General features: G+C 46.4%; 1 long non-coding RNA gene across 1 annotated transcript; it reads right to left on the bottom strand.

Moving 5' to 3' along the window:
- Positions 1 to 6,075: 6,075 nt before the first annotated feature.
- LOC115948304 lies at positions 6,076 to 8,184 on the bottom strand. The gene is made up of 3 exons (XR_004082136.1): positions 8,169 to 8,184; positions 6,812 to 6,995; positions 6,076 to 6,202 (listed from the first exon to the last, which is right to left on the bottom strand). It is a non-coding gene; the product is annotated as an uncharacterized LOC115948304 (long non-coding RNA).
- Positions 8,185 to 13,028: the final 4,844 nt, after the last annotated feature.

A 13,028-nucleotide genomic window follows, 5' to 3' on the forward strand; every position in this document is an offset into this window, starting at 1 on the left:
GTTTGCAAAGGGTTTTTTACAAGCTGTCAGGCCACCTCCATCTGGTAGAGAAGCTCCACATCTCTCCCAGCCAGGGCAGTGTGTTTTCTTTCAAAATATCATGGAGGAAACGACTTGCTTCAGGAAAGATACAGGGAATTCTCAATGAAAGCCAGGAGCTTGGATTCCATGATGGGCATTGGTCTCTCAGCCTCTTGTAGATCTGGAGGTTTAATAGATTTAGTAGCAGCTGTCCTGTAGATTTGTAGAATTAAAATTCTACAATTTAATGTAATTCTACAATGTAATTTAAACACTACCACAAAGTAGCTCAAGTCATGTGAGTGCGTCAATTAAGGTGAAGAAAATGAGGTGCACCAAGAAGACAGCACCCAAAAATGGCACAGGAGAAACTCATGCTCCAGGTTGTGAGAAGAAGAGGGGTAAAAAAAGCTAAATTTTGGGTTTCTTGACTCTGCTTTGGTGGAATGAGTGCAGCTTGAACCTGGCTGTGCATCTTCCTGCACCGGATGAAGATCTGAGGGACAGCAGGGAGTTCCAGTGCTTCTTCCATGATGCCTCCAGAAAAGCTCTGAGGTTTTACTACCCCAGGAAGACACAGCTGCTTCTACCTTCACCAGGCTGATATTTAACACCAGAGCAGATGGATATTGATTTTGGATGGGCTGAACATGCCCAGCCTCACAGAAACCCTTCTGCTCTGACCTCTTTGAAAGCTCCCTTGAAAAATAACAATCCAGGTCTCCAAAAAAAGGAATGAAAAGCTGATTAAGCTGCAATCTACAGGGCAAAGGTGATTAATGTTTTGTGATGAGTGGAAGATTTTGTGTCACTGGAAGGAGCATCACGAGGCACAGGTTTTGTCAAAGAGAATTTAGAAGGAAGGTTTGAGATTTGTGTTCTAACACAGTGTGGAACAGATCTCCATCCTGCAGATACTTATTACTTTTGCAATTCCTTTTCTATCTGTAGTCTACTTTTTGTTTATTTCTTTGTTTTTTCTGGTAAGGAGCTTTTATCAACCTGCGTGAGGTTTCTATCATTTCCAAAAGGCTATTTTTGCAAAATGCAGTTTCCAAAACAGGAGAAATGCAGAAATTTAGGTTTTCATTCCAGAAAAAGGTATTTACAGGCATGGCAAATGTAAATACCATTTAAGTTGAGTTTAAAATATTATTTATGCCAAGATAATCCCTTGAATGCAATTTTACCCACTTGGGAGAGACCATACTCTCCTGAAAAGATGAATTTCAGCAGGTCACACACCTTATGGCCCTAATGAACAATCCCAAATTGTGTAAACATGAATAGCAAAGGGGTTGGGTTGTCTGTTTGTCATCTGGTGGTTTGTTTTTTCCCTTCACTCCAGGCACATCATGCTGTCTCATGCTTTTCCACACCCAGGACATTGGAAAGAAGTCGTTCAACAGCTCAGCTCCTGCCAGGATCTCTCAGGCACGAGCTCATTTCCAGGGCTTCCACCCAAGATTGCCACTACCTGACACCTCACTGGACTTTTTTCCTGATCGGGAAACATCTGGACTTCCCTGCAGTGCACATCTGGATGAGGCACAGCTGCTGGAGGGTCACTCCCAGCCAGGGAGAATCAGAGATGTTGGGAAGATCTCAGAGCACCAGGCAAATGTGTAACCCTACAATCACCATCAGTCCAACCATGGTGGGCTGCTTCATGGCTGAAAGGTTTCAGTTTCTCCCTTATAATCAACCCTTGGCACAAGCTCCACATGTATCAAACTGAATTCACCTTTAACCCCTCAGGTTTCCTGGGTTTTTTCCAAGGAAAGAGTCTCCAGCTGATGAGGGGAAGAAGAAGATGCTCACATTTCCCAGCAAGACCAGAGAGAGGATGGTCCACACCCTGCACTGGCTCCTGCATCCCTCTCAAACCCCAAAGCTCAGCTGAAGCACAGCAGGCTCTGAGTCCAGCAAACCACAGGGCTCTGTTAGTGATGAGGAGAACTCTCAGAATTTTGGGCCAGATCTGGAATGACGTGTTTTACACACAGTTTGCTGGGAATGGCAAACTTTTCCCAGCTGGGCGTGGGCAGAGGGTGCTCCTGTAGGCCAGGGCGTCTGTGCATTGTCTGTGACAGCCCTGGCAGTAGCAAGTTGGGCCCTGTATATGAAATATGGTATTTTCACACATCCAGGGAATGCCACAATAAAACAAGGAACTGGTGCAGTTTACGACTGGGCCTCATGCTGAGCCCAATTAAACCTACTGTTTCCAATCAGGTTTAATGTGAGGATAAAGTGAATGCTCCCTGAGATTTGGAGGAGGATAATTTGTCAGTAATAATAAGTGTAGACAAACAGGATGTTCCACAGTGCAGGGGCCTGATTAAAACCAAATGTGTTTCCAGGGATCCTCTCGAAACTCCTGGCGGCCAACTCAGCCAGCCTTGCTTGCAACTTAGAGCTGTTCTTTTGCAAAAGCTTGCAGCCTTTGCAATTCTTCCTAAATCCCATGGAAAAAAAAATCAGAGCCAGGTCACTGGGTCACTCAAGAGCCATCTCTCTGCATTGCTGTTGGTTTTTGAGGGTTTTTTTCAGAGTGTGTTTCAGCTTTATAACCTGTCAATGCAAGGACATCCTAACAGGAAAGGGAAAATGTCTTGGATTTTCAGGCTGGCCCTATCCTACTTCCTGACAAGAGCCTGTCTAGCTGGTCTTAACATTGGCAAAAATGCATTTTCTGATCAAAATGGGGTTTCCTACAAGAGGTGAAGTGTTTCTTGATGAACTTTACCATAGAAACAAAATTTGCCGTCATCAGACCACGGTCCAAAAAATCCCTTCAGCTTCGGCAAAGTTTATTGAAAAGAAACAAGGAAAGTTTTAAACTATCCCAGACTTCAGGTTTTAAATTAGACTTGAGATCACTCTAATAACCTTTTTTCTTATTTCCTAGAAAAGGATTTTCTCACTTTTTGGCCAGATGGGAGCCTGGGTACCTCCGTGCTCGTTAGTCAAGTTACAGTCCCTGGGAAATCAGCGGTTACCTGGTGCTGGAGAGCTGCTTTTGTTTATTAGAGACAACCAGCCTGAGGTCAATGTGCAGAGCACTTAACATACTAACAAACCACTAATTAACCCAACACAGAAGCAGGAGCCCGTGCCCAAAATGTGTCTCTAATTCTCCATCTCCCCGTGCTTCCAGCAGCACAAAGGATCGTGTGTGGAGCGGAGGTTGTGGCACGGACCTGCCACTGCTGCAAGTCCCAGAAATCTGGATTGGGATGGGGGAAATCTCTGAAACAAATGCAGACCTGGGTGTTGTGTACTGCTGATTTTCCCTGTATATAATCACCTCCTCCAGCACCTTCTTAGGGGCTGTAATTCTCTTATTTCAAATTTACGTTTGCCTTGGGATGGTTCAGGTTTGCTGGAATTTTTCTGTCTGGATCCTCTCTCTCCATCTGCCCTGGTGGCACTTGCTTTTTGCAACAACACATTATGGGAATCACTGCAATCCTCAAAAATGTGGATTCTGTGGATTCTGTAGGTCTCAATGTTTTTTGTGCCTTATTTCCAATAACAAAAACCTCCATTACTTCCTTACATCTCATTCATTAATGACTTCTTGTTAGGAAGGTCTGATGAGCTCCATCCAGTGTCCAAATATATATTCATATATTTTAAAATATACTTTATAGATATAAAGACAGATAATTAACCCCATTCTAGGCCATAAAAGGGAGACAATGCCAACCCTGGAGTCCCAAAGACCATTGTGGGTGAATTCCCATCAAAAATGGAGCACGCATGGAAGACTAGGAAGGTCTGATGAGCTCCTTCCAGTGCCCCCAGGACCAAATATATATTCTGATATTTAAAAATATACTTTATATATATAAAGTTAATAAACCCCATTCACAGTTAATAAACTCCATTCTAGGCTATAAACAGGGAGACAACCCCAACACTGGAATCCCAAAGATCGTTGTGGGTGAACTCCCATCAAAAATGGAGCACACATAGAAAAAGGTGGAAGTTTTAAAATCCCAAAATAAAGCTCTGGTATGGTTTTGGGGCATGTGCCCAGTGAAGTGGCCTTGCTGGAGAAAGGCTGCACAGGCACTGAGGGGTTTATTTCAATCTCAAAATGGATGACAAACTCTCTCCTTCCTTTCAGCCTGGAAAAAAAATGCAGGTGAATTCACAGGGTTGAAGAGGCCTGGAAGAAATCAAACTTTGGGAAGATATTTTGGGGTACCCGAAGATTTGCATGTCTCTGGCATAAAAAAATAGAATCTCCACAAAATTGGGAATTGACATGGGAAAATGGCACCAATAAAGAAAAGAAAACACATCCTGGATGGGAGGAGGGAGAGAAAGAGGCCCCAAAACAGGGGTGCCAGTCTGACACAGCCACGCCTGACTTTTTCCTGACAGAAGCGACAGTGGCCAAGATGTCCTTTCAAGCAGCAGCAGCTTCTCCAGAAAACCCTGGATGTTTCTGAGCAAAGCTGCCCCAGACAAATAAACCATTTGATTTAATTTAGAGCCACAGCTTGTTCCCAGGGAAGGGTAATTGGATCCAAGGCAGAGAGCTGGGAAGGGGGCCTGAGATGAAATAAAGGAGGCAGCTCTGCTGCTTGGGATACTCCTGTCCTCCAGTGGAAATTTCTTATGGAACAGAAGGGAACAGAACCCCTTCTCCAAACAGCAGGGCAGCTTCTGTGACCTAATTTCCTGCCACTGCAACCTAATTTCCCTCTCCTCTGATAATGGGGAAGAACGCTGCCTTTCTCCTCCCTCAACTAAACAAACAAAGCATGGAATGAGTGGGAATGTTTCATGCCAAAAGCCTGCAGAAGGAGAGCTGCTCTGGCCTGGAGACCTGTGCAGACAGAAGGTGAAAGCAGGGTTATGAGGTGATTGTTTCTGTTGTCCTGCAGCTTCCAAGTTTGGTGCATGAAGCTGTTCTGGGAACTTCCCTTGAGTGGTGAGGAGCTGGGAAAGAGGACAAGCTGCCTCTGAGAAGGGTCTGGAGCGCCAGGAGGGGCTGAGGCAGCTGGAAAAGGGCTCAGCCTGGAGAAAAGGAGGCTCAGGGGGGACCTTGTGGCTCTGCACAGCTCCTGCCAGGAGGGGACAGGTGCCAGGCAACAGGGACAGGAGGAGAGGGAACGGCCTCAGGCTGGGCCAGGGCAGGCTCAGGGCGGGTACAAGGAGAATTTCCTCACAGAAATGGTTATTGAGCATTGGAACAGCCTGCCCAGGGCAGTGGTGGAGGGATCTAAATGTGGTAAAGGTGTCACAGGTGGGGACGTGGCTCAGTGGTGGCCATGGCAGTGCTGGGGGAATGGTTGGACCCAATGACCTGAGAGGTGGAGGTTGGACTCGATGGACCCAATGGCCTGAGAGGTGGAGGTTGGACTCGATGGACCCAATGGCCTGAGAGGTGGAGGTTGGACTCGATGGGCCCAATGGCCTGAGAGGTCTTTTCCAACCCAAACGCCTCTGGGGTTCCATGCCTTGCCTCCTCCCTCCCTGACTCCAAAGGGCTTTGGAGGAGGACAGTTGGAATTTCAGTTGTTGGCCATCGTCCCACGCTGGCTCTTGGTGGGACACCTCCCACAGGCGCCCAGTAAAAGTAAAAGTGACATTTGGTGCCTGGGGTGGGCTGGGAGGTGGAATTGAGCCCTGGCTGTGGTCCCGGGGTGTTGTGGCAGCCCCGTGGGTGGTACCATGGACAGTGTGCCCATCATCACATGGCGCTGTTTGGTGAGTGAAAACCTGACGTTAAAAGACAAAAAGAAAAGGGAAAAAAATCTAAAAATATCCCACCCCAACACATGGTCACAGGCTGATCTTGGGACATGCAAAGAGCCTGGAAAATGATATCAGTGTCTGAATCTGATTTGAGTCTTCTTGGGTCTTCCTGACCCAGAGTAATTCAACAGTGACCTTTTCTTGAGCTGTCACCACTTAGGAACAGCTGTGGAGCAGAGCTACATGGATATATCCACAAGATAAGGCATTTACAGCTTTTTTTCTGTTTTTTCCAGATTTGGGATCAGTAGAGAAGTAATAACATTAGTTTGTGGTGTTGTTTGATGGGTTTTTTTTATTGAATATAAATTATCACTATTTTCCTCTTTCCTTCTCCCCACTGCGCATCATTAAACACTCAGCTCTGAACTGCTCTTCCCCACACCTCTCAGATGTGTCATTTACTCTGTTGAAAAGAAAGAGAAATCCACAGCTATTCAGGATAAAAAAACAGTTGTTTGAAATTCTGAGGCATAATATAAACATTTCCCTCAATGTTGGATTTCCTTTTTCTAAGCAAGTGCTGTCACTCTCATTGCTTTCAATCTGGGCAGAGTTCTTGTAACTTTATATACTTGTTTTGTAACTGTGACTGGCTCAAAATTCAGAGTGAGGATGGTAGGAAGCAAATTGGAGATGTTTTTTCCTCTTTTTTACATTGATTGTTTAAATTTCATACCCCTGAGTAATGGAGCTGGTTCTGTTCACAAGAACATTTTCTCATTTTATATTCCCCCCCCCAAAATGAGTGCTCAGCCTGAGAATTATTTTAGGAAGATTACTGTTAATAAAATTGATACAGTTATAAAACATAATCAAAATATATTAACTCTTCTCTAGTCCTTTGCTTTAGGCTGGAATTCTCTCTGCCCTTTTATGCCTGGAAAATGAAAAATTTGTTTTAAAATATTCAGCTTTGTTCTTATGAGGGTAAAGGTGTTTGCTCCAGAAGGCTTTTGTTTTATGTTGTGTTTTTTAAATTTCTTTTAAATAAACCTGGGGAGGTGTCGCAGACCTGCTCAGCGATGTGCTTGGCGGAGATGGAAGTTGCATTTAAAGCTCTTTTCCCGATTTTTTTTCCAAAGGAAAATGCTCCGAGAGTCCACTAGAGGGTCCAGCTCGGAGCAGGCTGCAGGTGGAGCATCCACCCTGCTCCCGGCTGGATGCTGCTCCAAGCCCATCCCCAGGTCAGAAAACACCTGAGAGAGGAGAAAAAGAGGAGATCAGTCGGGAAATTTATCCTAATGATCGTCAGAAAAGGGTCAATTGTTCCTCACTTCAGTTAATGTGAAGATGGGCGTTTATGGGGACCAGAATTGCTGCTCCTTCTCGTGGCTCATTTCTTTTCCCTTCTCATCCCTTAGGAAGCTCTCTGGACTTTTAAAATTCAGTTTTGTTTTAGCTTTGAGCGTTTTTCTCACAACTCAAGGGCTTTTATCTATATCTATATATTTATCTAATCTATATCTATATCTATATCTATATCTATATCTATATCTATATCTATATCTATATCTATCTATATATTAATATAGATACAAATTATTTCTATAAGTATTATATATTAATATAATATATATTGTGTATTATATATAGTGTATAATTTTATATTGTATATAATATAGTCTATTATTAGCAGGGCAGGCTGCAAACACCCAGCAGCAGCTGGCAAAAAGCAACCCCAATGGAATATTGTTATTTTATCAAGAACAATATATTTTATCATCTCTTTCTCGCTTAATTCAGTGGCAATTTTCCCCCCTGTTCTCTGGGGCTCTGGGTTTTGGTTTCATCGTGAGGATAGGGGGATAAGGAGGTGATATCCACAGCTTTATCCTCAGAGCTGACAGCTACTGAGAAAAACCTACTTGTGTGATGTGGCTCCATTACACCGGGATTCAGTTTAGGCGTGTAAGATTCCTGCTCCTGCTCCTGAACTCTGTGTGTGCCATGTCATGGAAAGTTATGGCTTGGCTTTCGCAGGAATCATTCACTCTGCTGCTGCCCTGCCTTCTGCTGCCAGCAGAACTGTCATGTTTTATGGACAGATCCAAAAGTGCACCCTTCTATTAATGTACAGTTTGAAAGGAGAGGAAAGGCTCGGATTGCAGCAGTCCCTGCTTGAAAATGCAGCTTGGAACACGGATTCTTTTCCTTCCTGCTGCACCAGAGCATACCAAAGGTCCCATTTTTCTACAGCCCCCCCACTCCAAAGGCCAGGCCCCAGATTTTTGCTTGTGTTAAATAAAACAAAACACAGAGAGCTGCTCAGAAAGGATCAATAACAAGTGATCCTTTACCAGGCTGCTCAGCCTTGCCTTTGAAAGCAGGGCTAAAATTTCCATTGATTTCAGCAAGAACCAGAGATTTACCTGCAAGTCAGCGTGGCTTTGGTCTAAACTCAGCAGGCTGGCATGTAAATAAAGCTGTGGTTTAATGCTGCACTCTGCCACCGAAGTTGCACCTCAAATAATCCTCTTTTTTTTTCTTCCCTAGTGCCCCTCTTTCCTCACCTATAAAGATGAAAACAAATGTTGCTGGTTTTCATATTAGACTTCAAAATTAGAAAATAATTAGGTAAACTAGCAGAATATCTTTCTAGTTACCTCCTGGATTTCTTTCTGCTGTTATTACTTTTGTTAAAATCTGCTATTTGTGCTCTCTACTCCCCTGCAGCCCACTCGAGCATCCTTAGGTTGGTAAAACTCTGCTAAGGAGGAAAACTGAGGATCCAGGATGAGGATTTAGATTTTGTCAATTCCACTTAATCCATGCAATTATCCATGGATTAGACGAGCAGTGCCAGTTCCGAGGGGCTCTCCCAGCTCCTTCCTTGCTGTGACCATCCCCAGGGCCTGACACACTCAGGTCCAAGGGGGACTTGCTGCTGATTTTAATTTGAATTTAGCTGGACCACACAGCCCTGACTCAGCATGCTCCAGCCTCAGTGACAGTTGGCAGGATTGGCTCCTATTTTCCATATTTTTTTTAAATATACATAAACTTGCTTTTATGGACAGCCTGTGTACATGATGCAAATTTAAACTTCACTAAGAGGAAATGACAGAAAAGACACCCAGGTGCTTTAAAATGGTATGTTAAGACCTCAGTCACTCCCCCCAGATAATCTTTTATTTGTTTTGTAGGCAAACAGCAAGATTTTAAGGATTTTAATCCACAGAATTACAACCCAGCAAACAAAAACAAGGAAAGGTTTTTCTCCTGGCCCATCAAGTCGGGATTAAACCCTCCCGTTCCAACAGGGACTAAATAAATATTTCCCTCCGGGAGTTGACACCGCCAGCCTCTCCACACGCTAAAGAGGTGAGCGTGGGTTTAATGGCTGTGTAGATAAGCCCTTATCTAAAGGATACAACTTCACTTTACAGCCTGCACACTTATTTACCAAATGCTAATGCCCCCGCCTTGGTGGCACTCGTGCCTCGGCGACAACAGCCCTGCTTATCTGGGCCAGGTAGCCCGATTTTAGTCACGCCCCAAACGACCCCGAACAGGAGTTTTTGGTTAAAAAAAAGCGATTTATAGGGACCTGCTAGGAAAACAAAGGTGTTTTGCTCATGCTTTAAGCGAGCAAAGTTTGCCCCCGGGCATTAAAAGCACCGCGCGGCTTCAGCTGAATTTCAGCCGCGTTTGGGAGTTTGTTTGGATTGCTGGGTCGAAGCGATCAAGAAGGTGATTTTTGTTATTATTTTTTGTTCTTTTTGTTGTTTTACAGAGAAGAAAAGGAGGGAAAAGCCACTTCAGCCGGAGGAGGGATGCTGCCTGCCCAGGCGCCGGGACCTCTCCCAGGTGATGTTTAAGGCACAGAAAAATCTCCTCATGCCGGCTCACAATGGCCACATTGTAAACGCGTCCCTTCCCATCATGTAGGACGTCGGGATCGTTAGTTTTGGCTGGAAATAAAATAGATATATTACACGCATAGCGCTCTGCTAGCGGGCAGCAAACGCGCGCTGCCGCTGTAATGTTTCTCATTTGTTGTAATGTTTCTCATATTTCCCCTTTGTTCCTAAAAAATGACTGAGTTATTGCATAATGCGGGCATCAAGGAAAAGGGAAATACAGTATAAAGATGGAAACGAAGGCAGCCTGTCAGTTTTAAGCGCAAATGAATGCTCGGTTTCCTTTATAAAGAAATCCCGCTACAGGACTAATGGTCTGAAGAAAAAAATCCCATTCTGACAAGTAAATAGTTTGTTTCCTCCCCATTTCAAACGGCCCTGAAAAATCTCCAGCACCAAGTCAGAGGATTTATTTAGGTTTTCTCGATTATTGAGTTTTCCCCCGAATTTTGCGTGCGTGCGTTTTATTAGGTTAATAAAACTCGATTTCCAAGCTTTTGGACGCCTCGGGGGTACAATGAGCTCGGATGTCAAATGCATCAAGCAGCTAATGAAGGGATTTCAGAGGTCTCCAAAGTGTCCATAGCAGCAATTTGTAGCGTCTCATAAAGGTGAAGCCCATTCTGGCTCCAGCGTGTTTTGTCTGACACTTTTCCGGGCGCTCTAACTCCGATTTGCTGCTTTATTCCGATTTTATGTCTTTTTCAAACGCCCCGGTGTCGCTGTCACAGGGATTGGGGGCAAAGCGACTCAAACCAGCATCCCCAGGAGAGCTCATGCCAGTGATACTGGGAAAGGGCAAAAATCCCAAACCTAACGGGCTTTACAGGGATTTACCAAAAGGGATCCAGAGGAGAAAACGATACAGGAGGAAATCCTTATCCAAGGAAATATTCTACTGTGTAAAGGTCTTGTTGGGAGTGGGACGGGGGAAGCTGAACCGTTTTTTCTTTTCTTTTCTTTACTTTTTCTTATTTTCTTTTACTATTTTAATTGAAAATTTATCTCCTCTCCTCTCCGCTCCTCTCCTCTCCTCTCCTCTCCTCTCCTCTCCTCTCCTCTGCTTTCCAAAATGTATTCTCTTTCCTTTTTTTGTTTATTTACCTGATTTCCTTTTTCTTCCCCCCACTCCTTTTAATTTTTTTTTATTATTATTATTATTGGTTGTTCTTGGGGCTTCTCCCCCACGACTGTTGGTATTTCATGTCTACTCCTCTCTTCTCTCCTCTCCTCTCCTCTCCTCTCCTCTCCTCTCCTCTCCTCTCTCTATTGTTTTTCTTCCCTTTTCTTTCCAAAATATATTCCCTTTCCTTTTTTTGTTTATTTACCTGATTTCCTTTTTCTTCCCCCCACTCCTTTTTAATTTTTTTATTATTATTATTGGTTGTTCTTGGGGCTTCTCCCCCACGACTGTTGGTATTTCATCTCCTTTTCTCCAGCTCCGCGCCCTCTCTGGGCTGAGCTGGGTGGGTGACACTGAGGGATGGAGGGCGGAGCGGTGGCTCCGCGGGCGCCTCTGGGCTCTCCCCCGGCCGGGCCACTCAGTTCTGCCCCCACTCTTTTATCCCTGATTCGCTCCTCATTCCCCCTCCCCAGCCTGGTGATATTTTGGCAAAAGAACAAAACTCAGCATCTCTCCCCTCCCAGTCCCGATCCCCATCCCGGGGCTCCTCTTCCCCCGGGATTGGTGCGCTTATGGAATTCCTGCGCGAATGACCTTGCTGTTGCCAATTTTCCTCCTCCTTTTCGATTTCCAGAGGTTCCCTAGAAGCCGACCCGCGTTCCCCTCGCAGCTGGAGCAGGTTCTCCGTCCCGAGGTGCGGGAGGTGCCAAAGGCGCTCCTGCCACCGCTGGCAGCTCGCTCTGACATCGGTTCCCAGCTCTTCTCGGCCGCCAAATTAAAGATATCATCGTGATAATAATAATAAAAAATATAATTTAAAATTAGGGTGATTTTTGAAGCCGCTACTTCCGCTGGGAGGACAGCCAGAGTTTGTGTAACGACCAGGCATGGGAGAGATGGGGATGGAGAGGGACTGGGGGGACACCAGAACCCCAAACAGGGAGAGATGGGGATGGAGGCGGACTGGGAAAACCCCAAGAACCTCGGATAGGGAGAGATGGCGATGGAGAGGGACTGGGGGGCCATCAGAACAGGGAAAGATGGGATGGAGAGGGAGTGGGGGGACACCAGAGCCCCGGACAGGGAGAGATGGGGATGGGGAGAGACTGGGGGGACACCAGAACTGCGAGCATGGAGAGATGGGGATGGAGGGGGAGAGAAGGAACACCCAAAGCATCGGTGACTCCCAGGGAGGGCAGAGACGATGATGGAGAGGAACTGGAGGGAGACTCAGAGCGCTGGGCAGGGCAGGGCTGGTGATGGAGAGGAGCCAGTCTGGGGATGTTGTCACCCCTAAAACCGAGTTGCTCTTTGGAGCGCACAGATCTCGCAAGGCAGGGCTCTCACCATGAGGTTAGAACAGCAGCGTTAATCTCCTCTGCAGTGTTTACAGAGCCAGCTCATCCGTGGGGCGGGTGGAAGGCGGCCAGCTCGCCCGAGAACGCTCTTTATTAAAAAATACGAGCTCGTGTTGCTTTTAGCGGTGATCCCGGAGCGCGTCCCGCATTTTTGGGGGAGGGCCGCTCCCCCCGCTCCCAGCCCCGCACCCGCAGGAGATGAGGGGTCCCGGCCGCCTTCAGCAGCACCTGGGAGAAAATCCCTTGGGAGGGTTTGGGGGGTGATTTTCACCCGAACGGGAGCCTAAAGGAGCCACTCAGCGGAGGGCAGGACGGGGCAGCTCCGCTCCGCGCAGCTCGGGGAACTTCCAAGGATCCACCTATTTGTTTGTTTGTTTTATCTAAGGAAGACACGGAGGGGATGCGAGCGGCTCGTCCGTCCCGGCAGGCAGAGCCTGAAATCCCGGGATGAGGGAGGAACGGGTGAATTGTACAAAAATTTAGAAAAAAAAATGTATATAAACCAAACTCCTCTCAAACCTCTCCCTGCTACCCTCGTCCTTGTACAAACTGCACTTGTAGCAGAAACACCAACACGGAACCGGCTCATTTCTCCATCCTGCTTATCCCAGCCCGTGGGAAGGGAGGATAACTCCTGGGAAATCGATGAGCATCCCGCACAGGGGGCTCCTTTTGCGGACAGATGTGCGGATTTCTGCCGGGGGTGGGAGACACAGGAGCCCCTCCCTGCCTCGCGTACCTGGGTGTCCGTGGGGTGAAAAATTCAGGAATGTGAGGGAATTGCGGGCAGGAGCCCCGGGAGCGGCGCGCAGCTCCCGCGCTGCCTGCGCGGCTCTGCGCTGCGCCCGCCCTCGCTCCCCCGCCGCCACAGCGAATTTGTTGCATTTC

Source organism: Geospiza fortis, unplaced genomic scaffold, assembly GCF_000277835.1.
Source record: "Geospiza fortis unplaced genomic scaffold, GeoFor_1.0 scaffold102, whole genome shotgun sequence".
NCBI lineage: Eukaryota > Metazoa > Chordata > Aves > Passeriformes > Thraupidae > Geospiza > Geospiza fortis.